The sequence below is a fragment of the Lampris incognitus genome, chromosome 7, assembly GCF_029633865.1.
Source record: "Lampris incognitus isolate fLamInc1 chromosome 7, fLamInc1.hap2, whole genome shotgun sequence".
In the NCBI taxonomy this organism is placed as follows: Eukaryota; Metazoa; Chordata; class Actinopteri; order Lampriformes; family Lampridae; genus Lampris; species Lampris incognitus.
In genome coordinates, this window is record NC_079217.1 from 59703645 (window position 1) to 59716781 (window position 13137).

Genomic DNA, 13137 nt, shown 5'->3' on the forward strand with positions numbered 1-13137 from the left:
AAATGGAGGCTGCATTTTGCTTCAGTATTAGTTTGAAATCTCCAATTACAAAGATGCACAATGATGTGATGTAATCTGACTCAATGTTCGTGATGGACAAAAGAGCTAGTTATAGGAAATCACAGCTTTTGATCTTAACCAGAATATTTTGTCACGTAGACTGCTGGCAGAGGAAACTTTGGAGCCAGTCAGTGGTCTGCTGCTCGTGAAACTGCCAGAAGAGCAAGCAAACTGGACGAAGAAGGCCTTGAGGTGGTTGTTTGCAGGCATGGAGTGCTGCTCAAGGCTCTGAACATGTACAGGGGGGACATTTTTGCCTATCCCCTCTTCCTGCAGAAGAAGCTTCAGGCAGCCACAAACGGGCATTTCCTCTGCACAGACATTGCCTGCAAGTACTGGCCCTACCTGGAGAAGCTGACAGTGTCCATGATGGATCTCAGACCTTTGCTACAGATGAGGCCATTCCTTTCCGTTATGCACGCCAAGGCCCATTCAACAAAGGGTGAGGTACTACGTATTCTTCATCATGCCATTTGAAGTTGTAATTGTTTAACTACTTATACAATACATATGATGATAATTTTCCCTGTGATTTGTTAGATCATATGGAGTGGCAGAAATCAGGAGGGTGCTGGCACAACTGCTGGAGAAGAGGTAGAAATGGTCAACAGCTACCTTTCTCGTTGTGCCCTCACCACCAAGTACATGACAACATCTGGTAAGTGTTCCTTATCTATATTATATTATCTGCCTGTCTTTTATTATTTTTTCTTTCATTCTAATACTTTGTATAGTATGACATAAGAGAAAGCTTTTAATTTAGTTTATTTGGTATTTGATAATATTATAATACATTAATAAAACTTCCTGCATTTATCTTTAATTAAAGCTCAATTGTCAATGCATTGATGAATTTCAATAATGTGATCATTCATGGGACTTTCATCTTTCGTGGAATTTATGTTGATAAAAAGCCAGGAATGACATGCTAACAGTCTACGCGATTGGATGGAATCGACGGAAGCAGGATGGCCTTCATCTTGCATTATCCAGCAGATACATCAAGGTATTGACGAGATACCATGTGACAAGATCATGTTTTCTGACCAAGTCTACATAAAAACTAATGCCCTGTTTGGCCACTTTGTCTCTGATATGTAAGCGTTTCATGATTTTCTCACTTTTTAATATGGCAATACGATGACCAAGGCACAAATATTTGTATTTATTTGTTATTTATTTTACTGTAGACTTTCCAAAAAGCTCAGACTGAGTCTCAGAGACTGGAGGACTTGAGCAGCGAACTTGGGTGTCCTGAGAACATGGTGGAGCAGTGGGTACATGATGTCAGACAATGGGCCACTGACGGTACAGTATTTTATGGACATTCTACTAATTAGTTGGCTAATATTATCGTATCATAATCAGTTGTATAACTGAGACTGGATCTGTGTGGCTGTGCATGTCTTGCACCAGCCATTAGCCTTGCTGTAGTCATGTTATTGTGTTTACCTTCTCCCTAGTCACATGTAACTCATATGCTGGACTCTTGTGTATGTCAGCCTGTCTAGAAAAGATTATGGCAAAAATCCTAATCACGATTATTTTGGGATAATATTGACGTCCTGATTATCTGACATGATTACTCATTCATTTGCTCACTAGGCACTCATTGTACACCAAGCCATGAATGGGTCCTCTTTTTTTTGGTCTCTCATGATTTCTTTCATTTCCTCCCTGTTTCACCCGTCAGTTTTTGGGGAGCTCTTTACTGCCAGCTAAGTCAGGGGATGTCATCATTGTCATTTTGTTTGCTTCAAAGTTATGGTGATTTCGGGCTTTAGATACACTTTAACTTGAAATGAAAGACATCAGAATTGTTTACTTATGTTATTTTTGTTGTTGTTTTTTAATGTTGTGTAGGTACCCGATGTGATGACCAACATAACCTTCAGCAATCAATTGAACACATGTTTCTTGGTGTTCATCAGAAAAAGGCCAGCCTTTATACTCAGACTGGTATGTTGATAAAAAATCTCATATTTTAGTCATTTATTATTTATACTCACAGATTATTTGGATAGTTATGCTGTGTCTTCTGGTCCTTGGTTATTAAATGTCCTCTAAATTGTACAGATATAGACCTATTTAAGTAATTATTTTTGTTGTAAATTTTGATTTATTTATTGTTCAGTAATCTTTTGCAGGATTGCATTCAACCTTCTGATATCTGCATACACACAATTACTCAAACACCACCACACCACTGCCGATCCTGGTTAAGAACGCAACAAGCGTTTTTTCAAATTTGCTGTCCACATTCATGACCTCTGCAGGAACAATCCTATTGATTTGGGTGAACACACAGTGATGTTTAACTCAACGCGAACAAAAGGATAGATTCAGACTTTTTGAGGTATATTCCCTTTCCTCCAGTCACAGGCTATGTTGTTTGAGTGATTGAGATTACATTTTTGCCTTGATCCATCTAGGGCCACTGTTCTGGAGGTACAGCTCAAGCTCCACAACTACAACTCTGTTCAAGTCTAAGGGTCCATAATCTGTCATTACTTTAAGTGCACCATACTTTACAGCCAAAGATAATATGATGCAACTGAAGGTTCACTTTACAAAATGGAGCAGTGGTTCCGATTCACAGTTGCAAAATTATTATTATTATTATTATTATTATTATTGGTTGAGTGGGCAGAGCTACATTCTGGGCCAGAATTTGATAGACTTGTTATTGTTTTAAAAAATTGTGATAAAAGTCTCTATAAAGCACAGGTTACTTTCAGGTTTCCTAAAATCACCTAGTGATGGTTTAAGGTCCTTTCCAGATGATATTAAGATATTGTCCTGCCTCTCTTTAAAATGTTCCCTGTAGAAAGCTTAAGTGAAGAGGGGCATCGCGGGCTACGTTGTCTTCTTCAGAAAAGGCTTGCAGATGTGGAGGAGAAGTTCCAAGTTGTTTGCTCAACTTACAGCCAGGCATTGGGACCAGATGCTGCTTCTTTGCTGGAGGACTGGCCTGAACAGATACCAGAGGACCATAAAGAAGCTGACTGTAGGCGGTCAGATGACAGTGATTTTGAGGCAGTGTAAATCAGTGCTTCCAAACTGGTGGGTTGCGTGTCAGTTCTGATTGGACTGCAACTCTGTTTCAAGCAAAACCTTATTAAGAAGTGTAATGGACGCTAGCCTGATATAGTGCTTTTATTTTTTAATGTCATTGCCTGCAGTGTGTAAGCAACACTAGATTCACTGATGGAAAGGAAACTATTTTAGATGTTTATGTGGAAACTCAGCAGGTCAATTATTCATTTTCATCCCACCCACAATGTTTCAGGGACTGTTACCACTGCCAACTGCTGTGCTGCAGCCTGTGACACCACCCTCTTTAGCTGGCAACGTCCCCATGCTTTGCTCAACTGCTAAGGCAGAGGGTGAATCTGGTCATAACTTTTACTGTAAGGCAACTATCATTGAAAAATGTGCAAAGCCCATTCTTCCTGCATGATCTTTAGGGCCGTCTCCAAATAAGATTTTTTTCAGGTGAATCAGATTTGACAATTCAATATGAATATTGTACATTCCTTCCATTTGTTTTTGGAAATGTTTTGGTTATTCAACTGTTCTTTGATAGTGAACTGAATATTTTGGCTCCTAAGTAAAACAAGGCATTTTTGGATGTCACCTTTGGCTTTAGGAAAAAATGATTGACATTTATCACCATTGACATTGTTTGACATTGTCTTATTGTCAATGTTTTTTTTTCTTCAAATTATGGGTTGACAGCAGTGTCTTGTTTCTGAGCTCAGGATAATATTACACTTTAGAGACCTAAATAATAATTAATCGGTGACTCGTAAAGTACATTTTGCTGACAACACATGTTTTCCGTTGTTAAGGTTTTGCATTCAAGACTTTTGTTAGCTGGGTTTTTTCAGTGTGTTCAGTGTTTTTCATTATGTAAAGGAAATGAATACTTCTCTTCCACTGGATGTAATTTGTATTGGTTTGTAGTGTATACTTCAGTAAGACGTCATTCATGATGACACTACATGAGATACTTCCCAAAACATGACATATCAATACCAATAGTTGAGTCTTGGGTGTTTTGATTTTTGTTGTCATTACTGCTGTTACTGTACCAACCAAAGGAAGTCATTTGTCATGACATTACTGACAGTAAAGCTGTGTTTCAGTGCATGTAAACTTGTTCATGGTTTTTCTTTTTAATAGAAAATAAAATATATATGTGAATTTGCTTGTCATTTTTTATCTTAATAACACCGTATACCCGTTGTTTATTATGTATTTAACTAAAAGACACATAAAGCCATGACATTATTGTTTTAAATTATGGACACATATAAGAAATAATCAATAATGTATTGTTGTTTTTTTCTGTCTTTTGTATTTAAAAAAGTTTTTTGAAAAAAAAATTAACCTTGAAAAAAAAACCATGATTATGAATATATGGATAAGCCTTAGCAACTAGTGTTATATATTATTATATATGTATTACGTGTATATACATATACTGTACATACATACATACATACATACATACATACACACATATATATAATGTTGGCTATGTACATACAGTATGTAGGCCTATACTGTATGTATGTATGTATGTATATTTATATACAAACTGTACATACATACATACATACACACACATATATATGTGTGTAATTAACTCAATTCTTATAATTCATGTGAGTTTTATTATGTGATTCTTAAAAACTATATCAAATCCCTTAGTTTAACTTGTTTCTGGAATAACATGTGATTGGAGTAACTGGAAATAATACAGCAATCTGAAGATGAAAAGGTATCTGGGTGCAACTCCAGCAAGGAACAAAGTATGAAACAGGGGCGTCTGGTCAACATATCTTATTGTGTACTGTTATTGTTTAAACAATGTGCGCCATGAAGACGCAATGTATCTACACGACTTTACGAAGTCACTGACACAGCTTCTGGAAAAAAAAACTTCAATTTCACCAAAAGTTATGAATGTTTTGGTAGGACACGGTTCACGGTTGCTGATTAATCCAACACCTTTGAATGTTGAGACTTTATTCATTTCTGTATTTAAACAAATTACAGATAAATGGCATGTTATCTTGGATATAGATATAACGGGGTAGAATTATAATATGATATTAAAGGACAACATAATTATTTTAGAATTTATTTTTTGGAAAAAAAAAACACTGCACATGAACATTCATAGCTTAAAGTGACAATAATTGCTGTGCAAACAAAACAGTAGTGCTAATGCACAATACAAAGCACTCCAGCACCTTCAGCACTTTGCAACCCAAAGTGGAAGCACTAACAAGTGTCCTTATCCGGCATCCACTCCAATGGCCACTTCTCTCCACCGTAGCACCAAGCAGCAAAGAACAATTCAGATGTTTTGGTTAGGCTCTAAGTGCAGACACGTATACATTAAGACTAAAGACCCCACTAGTATTTTTCATTTGCTGTGTTCTAGTGGATTTTACTACACAACAGTACAATAAGAATATGTTTAAGAATACATTGTGGATGCCTTGCTTTGTTAATGTGTATACTATACTATACTATACTATACTCCAAAGTGTCTTACGTCTTTGGTAGGACTATAAATCATATATCATAAAAGAGAGAGGGAATGTGTCGACATTTTACACAAAATATGTCTGATAAATTAAGCTCGTATGCTGACACACTAATCATGTCAACATTCTACAACAATCATCCAATTATAAAGTGAGTAAGGCAGTGGTGGACAGTTTCAGTATTTTCTAAATATGGCTATTTTTCATAACTCGACGTAACATAACAATGAGCTCCAACTGAACTACATGGGGCACATGAGCCACCTGCAAGGTAACAATGAAACACACAAGAAACATGTATTCAAAGCATTCAGTCTTTACGTGTGTTAATATTAGTAAATAACTTGTTTTTAAACACTTGCTTGGCTAAAGACTTGCCTACCTTGTTGAAATTCTTGTCCGTTTTCCTTATGTATTCTTTTGTCTATATCCTTTCTTATATAAATTATGTTTATAACATGTGTGAAACAAAGATATTCATTCATTCATGAGTAAGTATTGGGAACTAATCACTTGACAGCATTATAGAACTAACTAGGTACGTATATGCTACAAATGAGAAATCATACAGTACATACCAGAGTTTGCATGGCTCCCACTCCACCAGATTCACATTTTGGCCCTAAAAAACAGTGAGACTTTTTTCAGTTTCAATTCTTTGCCGCGTCTAACAATTACAACACCATCTTGAACAGTTTTACAAGATCATTATGCCGATAACAGAAAAACCATTAGCCCTTTTTGACTGGAAAATTCTGTAGCGCTGGAATTTCCATAAAAGGTGAAGTTCAGAGATTGCTTTAGTTGACTCTTCCACTGTATGAAGGGCTGACCACATAGGGTATGAAGTACCCCGTAAAGAATCTTAGGGCCTGATTTACAAAGATCCCAAATAAGGAGTGCGAAATTGGGTGCACACGCCAATAGATTGCACGTGTTGTTTGTTTATGTGTTGTTTAGTGGGTGATCTACTAAGATTGCCTGCCCAAACGACAACAGGTGCAGAAGTGGTGGGGACCGCCCAATTTAAACGAGGGTTCTGCGTGCCTTGCTGGTGTTCAACATGGAGAATGTGGCAGAGCAGATTATGGGAATACAAGGATCCTTCTTTTTCCATTCTGTCTGTCTGTGCTGTTGGCAACCAAATGTAATTAACTTAGGGAGTACACTTTTCTCATTTCTAAGATAGTCAGGCTCCTGCCCAGTACGATACAATATCAAATCAGAATCCGGTTCCTGGAGTCGACTCGTGTCATTGCCAACTTCAACATTTCAGAAATGTTTGTCACATAGTTTTTACAGTCGAAAGGGGCTTTGTATGTCCCGTAACCAAAAAGGAACACTTGAACAGCTAAGAGTATTTTAACTGAAAGAAATATATAATTTTGATTTTCTTTTGATTACATAAGCAGGTGAATGACTGGTACTGTGTTTGAGTGGGATTATATATAACCTTCATAACTTTGCACTTGACAACCCCATTCACAGGGTAAATTTCTTGGCTCCCAACTGTATGTGGGCACTCTGAAAGGGAAAATGTGAAATTCACAAAGCTTGATAATACACTAAACAAGCCTTTATCGATTGAAAAGAGGTTATGGAGATAACAAGGCTTATACTTGGTCTCAGTTTTCTATTGTAGTTCGTACAGAGTTGGTATGTAACGTTGGTATATTACTATACTCAACAGACTACACTGTAGAGTTGGGTGATAGGAGAAATATATCAGCAATCAGCGAGAAGTTGAATCCATAACTCCAAAACCATCTACATCAGTGTTTCTCTATCCTGGTCCTTGGGGTCCAGTGTCCTACCAGCGTTTCATAATCATGGTCCTCGGACAACACTGCCCTGCATGTTTTAAATGTGTCCGTGCCCCAACACACCAGTTTACCACAGTTACAATGAAATGTGGAGCATTAAAACCATAAGCACTTTAATTTAAAGCTACAACGATCACTCAATTATTGATTAGCAATTAAAATAACTGAATAATTTTGTCATTGAAAGAAAGGTCCATATTCAGATTTCAGCTCCTGAAAGGTGAATATTTTCTGGTTTCTTTACTCCACTTTGACAGTAAACTGAATATCTTTGAGTTGTGGACAAAAGAAAACTTTTGAGGACTTCGCCTTAGGGTTTGGAAAACATTGGTTATCATTTTTCAGTATTTTCTGACATTTTATGGACCAAACAACTAATCAAGCAAATTATCGACAGATTCATCGTTAATGACAGTAATTGTTGGCTGCAGCCAGACTTAATTTGCCATAGATATGTGTGTTTAAAACCTGTTTCACATTATAAATGAGTCAAGTTATTGGTTACATTTGAAACAGGAGGTTTTAAATCAAATCATAGAAACATTTCCCTGGTAATAAACACATTTGAATATATCACCCAAAACCTAAAAGGCCACAGCCACTTACAACTGCAAATACAGCCTTCATGTTGACTCACAAGACTTCTGTCAAATCAGATCTGTGGATTATTACGGACAGTAAAACCCACCTTTCCGTTTGCGCGGCAGCATTGTTCTGGGAGCTGGACAGCCTCCTTCCACACCTCCTACATCTGTTACACTGAAAGATTTAAAATATGTGAAAATGATGAAAAGATGCGCAAACTATTACGTCAACGTGAATCACATAAACTATAAAAACCAATGTTCCCGTTTGAATGTTTAAAATATTTGCTGCAGTGGCATCACTGCACACATGGAAACAACCTGAAAGCAGTCTATGTGATCATTACATCCTCTTTTAAATGATGTCATCCTGGTGATCATGTATTGTACTAGTGTATGAGTGTTTTCTTTAAAGTTGTACTTTCAGGATAAGACAGACTGCTTTCAGTCATTAACACTGTAGCGTTTTGACGCACACAGTGATGTCACAGCTGTCATGCTACAGAGCGCCTTGCAGCAAAACAAAACCAAACATCGTCCTTTTTCGCCCACTTGCAACCCATCATCCACTATGAATCAGAATGTTAATTTTGACACATGGGTTAAATGCAGGGTCTGAATCACGACCGGTGGGTAATGTCAGCATCTCTGTTTGATTCTCAAACTTACCGAATCAAGTCATGTCATTTAAACAGCAATGCACCTGAGGCATGTGTGTCTGGCTGTGAAAGGGAATGGGAGATGATAATCTGGTTGGTTTAATTCATGTTACTCCCAAAACACACCTATGATTAATTAAGAGACTTAGTCGCGTGCCAACTGGTGCCAAAACATCAGACATGCCGGTGTTTGGCTTGGCTTTCTGCCAGGTTTGGAAATAAACACAACTGCCTTTGTTCCAAGGGCCTGCAATGTTTCAAGGTGAGAAGGACACACACACACACACACACACACACACACACCTCTGTCTGTCTGTCTGTCTGTCTGTCTGTCTGTCTGTCGCTCTGTCTCTCAGGCCTGGGATCAACAACCAGAAAATGTGTCTCCTGCCACACCCAACTATTTGAGGCTGAAAAAAAAATGGCCAAATGTGATGAGAAGCGGGAGAGCTGGGTCAACGCCCATAACAGTAATGGGACCACGTGTCACATTATTGAGGGAGCATATGTATTGGTATGCAGCTCCCTTTATTTTTGACTGCGGTGCAATCTCTAAATGTTATTAGACATCTGAAAATGAATATTATCTTTTACTGTTGTTTCGTGTGTGTGTGTGTGTGTGTGTGTGTGTGTGTCCTTCTCACCTTGAAACATTGCAGGCCCTTGGAACAAAGGCAGTTGTGTTTATTTCCAAACCTGGCAGAAAGCCAAGCCAAACACCGGCGTGTCTGATGTTTTGCCACCAGTTGGCACGTGACTGAGACATCGGCGTCACGTCTCGAACGTGTGAAGAGTCGTTACCAGGGTGTTATTCAAGGTAAGAACGTTGTGGTGTTTATTTAATAAAAGAGACACTTCCGGGTTGGATGTTCAGCCTTGCAGCCACTGTGATGTTGAGCATCTCGTTTATGTCAAACAAATTCAGCTGCTGAAGTTCCTCAGAAGAGGAGGCTGGGTATCGTCAAGAACCTCATGAGTCCATTCAGTTTCCCTTCTTTAGGTCGCGATCCGATGTTGATTAAAGCGCTTCGATATCGATCCAGTAAGAAGTAGAAATACACACATGACGGGAGTAGCTGTTGATTATCTAGTTCTGCCTGGCACAGCTTGCACAAGGCCTGACTTTTATGTATTTCCTGTCTTCCGGATTTACACGGGGATCCAAAACGACGTCTGGTTGTAAAGTTGAAGGCATCGGCTTCGAGCTGCTGCTCCTTACTTCGGTCCCCGTGTCGTTGTTGTGTGGTTGAGTGCAGCAGCCTTCGTCCTCACAACGCCAATCACACAAAGGTGTTGCTCCCCACGCAGCCACTGGCCAGCGGCTTGCATCGATTCAGAGGATTTGCTGAACCCATATTGAATTGGGGGGGGGGGAATATTGCGATGCATCGATTAAACCCCGATTTCACATTTTGTCTGTCAAATCCCAGCATGATGTAAGGCAGTACGGGACAAGGTAATTAGCCCTACTCTGATGTAATGATACAGCTCCAGTTGAAGAAGTGAAGTGTAGAGGCCAACTTGTCATCAGGAAAGAGACAGAGAATGGGATGTAACTATTGGTCGCCATGTTTTTATAGCGTTTCTACCTCAAAGCCTGTGTGCTGTACTGACTGGAGGCTACACACCACTGCTAAGAGTAAAGCAAAATATGACCCTACAGACACCACCACACACTTCTTGTGGGTCATAAATGGGGATTTAGAGGGATTATCTTTATATGAGTCTTTATATTGTTTTGTTTTTGCAGATCATACCTGTAACTTAAACTAGGCAAACTATTATTACTCAAGATTATTCAATTTTTGTCTCCATTGGAGACTGTTTCCCACAAGGTGCCACCGGACAACTGGATGAGCCCTCATCAGCCCCAGTTGAACCCCCAGCTGGACCACAAGTGGCCCTGCCTGATCCCCCAGCAACTCTGACTGGACCACTAATGGCCACCAGCAGACCCTCAGGTAGCAGTGGCCCCACTTCATCCACCAGCAGCCCCAACTGGTCCACCAGCAGCCCCGTCTGTACCAACAGCAGTCCTGATAGGACCCCCAGCACACCATGCACCCCCAGAGCAGCAATCCCAGAACCTCCGCAATTCCTCAGAAGGACCTCCAGCAGCCTCCCCAGTTTCTTTTGAAAAAGGTATGCATGAAGGGAGCTATATGAAGAGTACTGGAAATAAATTACAAGCCCCACAAAACCACGCACTCTCTCAGTGTGAAAATGTAAAAAAGAAAGAAAAACAGCTTACTGGATCAATGTGTCTATCATCAAATTCCATGAACTGCTCCATTTAGCTATTGTCACTGCCTAAATCCTGCCCGTACCACTGGTTCTCCAACTTTTTCTGACACGCCTACCTTCAGAAGATGAGTGAGATTTCACATCCTGCAAACCACCATTTTTATCAGTCATTAACAATGATAGGTGAAGCATCTAATAAAAAAAGGATTGAAAGTAAATGTAAACAAACACTCATCCCCGCTCCACTCTGCAGTGACACTGTGGCCCAACAGGGGGGTTGGAGAACCACTGGCCGAGATTATATTAGGATATCGAGGGCCCTAATTCGTCAATTCATAGCGCATGGTCCAGAGAGTATGGAGCAAGTGCAGTTTGGGCATATCCAACTTGACTTTGCTGTTCAAACAGTACATAATCTGGGGGCACAGTAAGGAGGTTGTATTAAGTCTCTTAATTAATCATAGCTGTGTTTTGGGAGTAACATGAATTAAACCAACCAGATTATCATCTCCCATTCCCTTTCACAGCCAGACACACATGCCTCAGGTGCATTGCTGTTTAAATGACATGACTTGATTCGGTAAGTTTGAGAATCAAACAGAGATGCTGACATTACCCACCGGTCGTGATTCAGACCCTGCATTTAACCCATGTGTCAAAATTAACATTCTGATTCATAGTGGATGATGGGTTGCAAGTGGGCGAAAAAGGACGATGTTTGGTTTTGTTTTGCTGCAAGGCGCTCTGTAGCATGACAGCTGTGACATCACTGTGTGCGTCAAAACGCTACAGTGTTAATGACTGAAAGCAGTCTGTCTTATCCCTAAAGTAAAACTTTAAAGAAAACACTCATACACTAGTACAATACATGATCACCAGGATGACATCATTTAAAAGAGGATGTAATGATCACATAGACTGCTTTCAGGTTGTTTCCATGTGTGCAGTGATGCCACTGCAGCAAATATTTTAAACATTCAAACGGGAACATTGGTTTTTATAGTTTATGTGATTCACGTTGACGTAATAGTTTGCGCATCTTTTAATCATTTTCACATATTTTAAATCTTTCAGTGTAACAGATATAGGAGGTGTGGAAGGAGGCTGTCCAGCTCCCAGAACAATGCTGCCGCGCAAACGGAAAGGTGGGTTTTACTGTCCGTAATAATCCACAGATCTGATTTGACAGAAGTCTTGTGAGTCAACATGAAGGCTGTATTTGCAGTTGTAAGTGGCTGTGGCCTTTTAGGTTTTGGGTGATATATTCAAATGTGTTTATTACCAGGGAAATGTTTCTACGATTTGATTTAAAACCTCCTGTTTCAAATGTAACCAATAACTTGACTCATTTATAATGTGAAACAGGTTTTAAACACACATATCTATGGCAAATTAAGTCTGGCTGCAGCTAGCAATTACTGTCATTAACGATGAATCTGTCGATAATTTGCTTGATTAGTTGTTTGGTCCATAAAATGTCAGAAAATACTGAAAAATAATAACCAATCTTTTCCAAACCCTAAGGCGAAGTCCTCAAAAGTTTTGTTTTGTCCACAACTCAAAGATATTCAGTTTACTGTCAAAGTGGAGTAAAGAAACCAGAAAATATTCACCTTTCAGGAGCTGAAATCTGAATATGGACCTTTCTTTCAATGACAAAATTATTCAGTTATTTTAATTGCTAATCAATAATTGAGTAATCGTTGTAGCTTTAAATTAAAGTGCTTATGGTTTTAATGCTCAACATTTCATTGTAACTGTGGTAAACTGGTGTGTTGGGGCACGGACACACACACACACACACACACACACACACACACACACAAAACAACAGTAAAAGACAATATTAATTTTCAGATGTCTAATAACATTTAGAGATTGCACTGCATTCAAAAATAAAGGGAACTGCATACCAATACATATGCTCCATCGATAATGTGACACGTGGTCCCATTACTGTTATGGGTGTTGACCCAGCTCTCCCGCTTCTCATCACATTTGGCCATTTTTTTTTGCAGCCTCAATTTGCATGTTTTACAGGATGCAACATTTAGTTGGGTGTGGCAGGAGACACATTTTCTGTTTGTTGATCCCAGGCCTGGCACGCACAGACAGACAGACAGACAGACAGACAGACAGACAGACAGACAGACAGATAGATAGAGGTGTGTGTGTGTGTGTGTGTGTGTGTGTGTGTGTGTGTGTG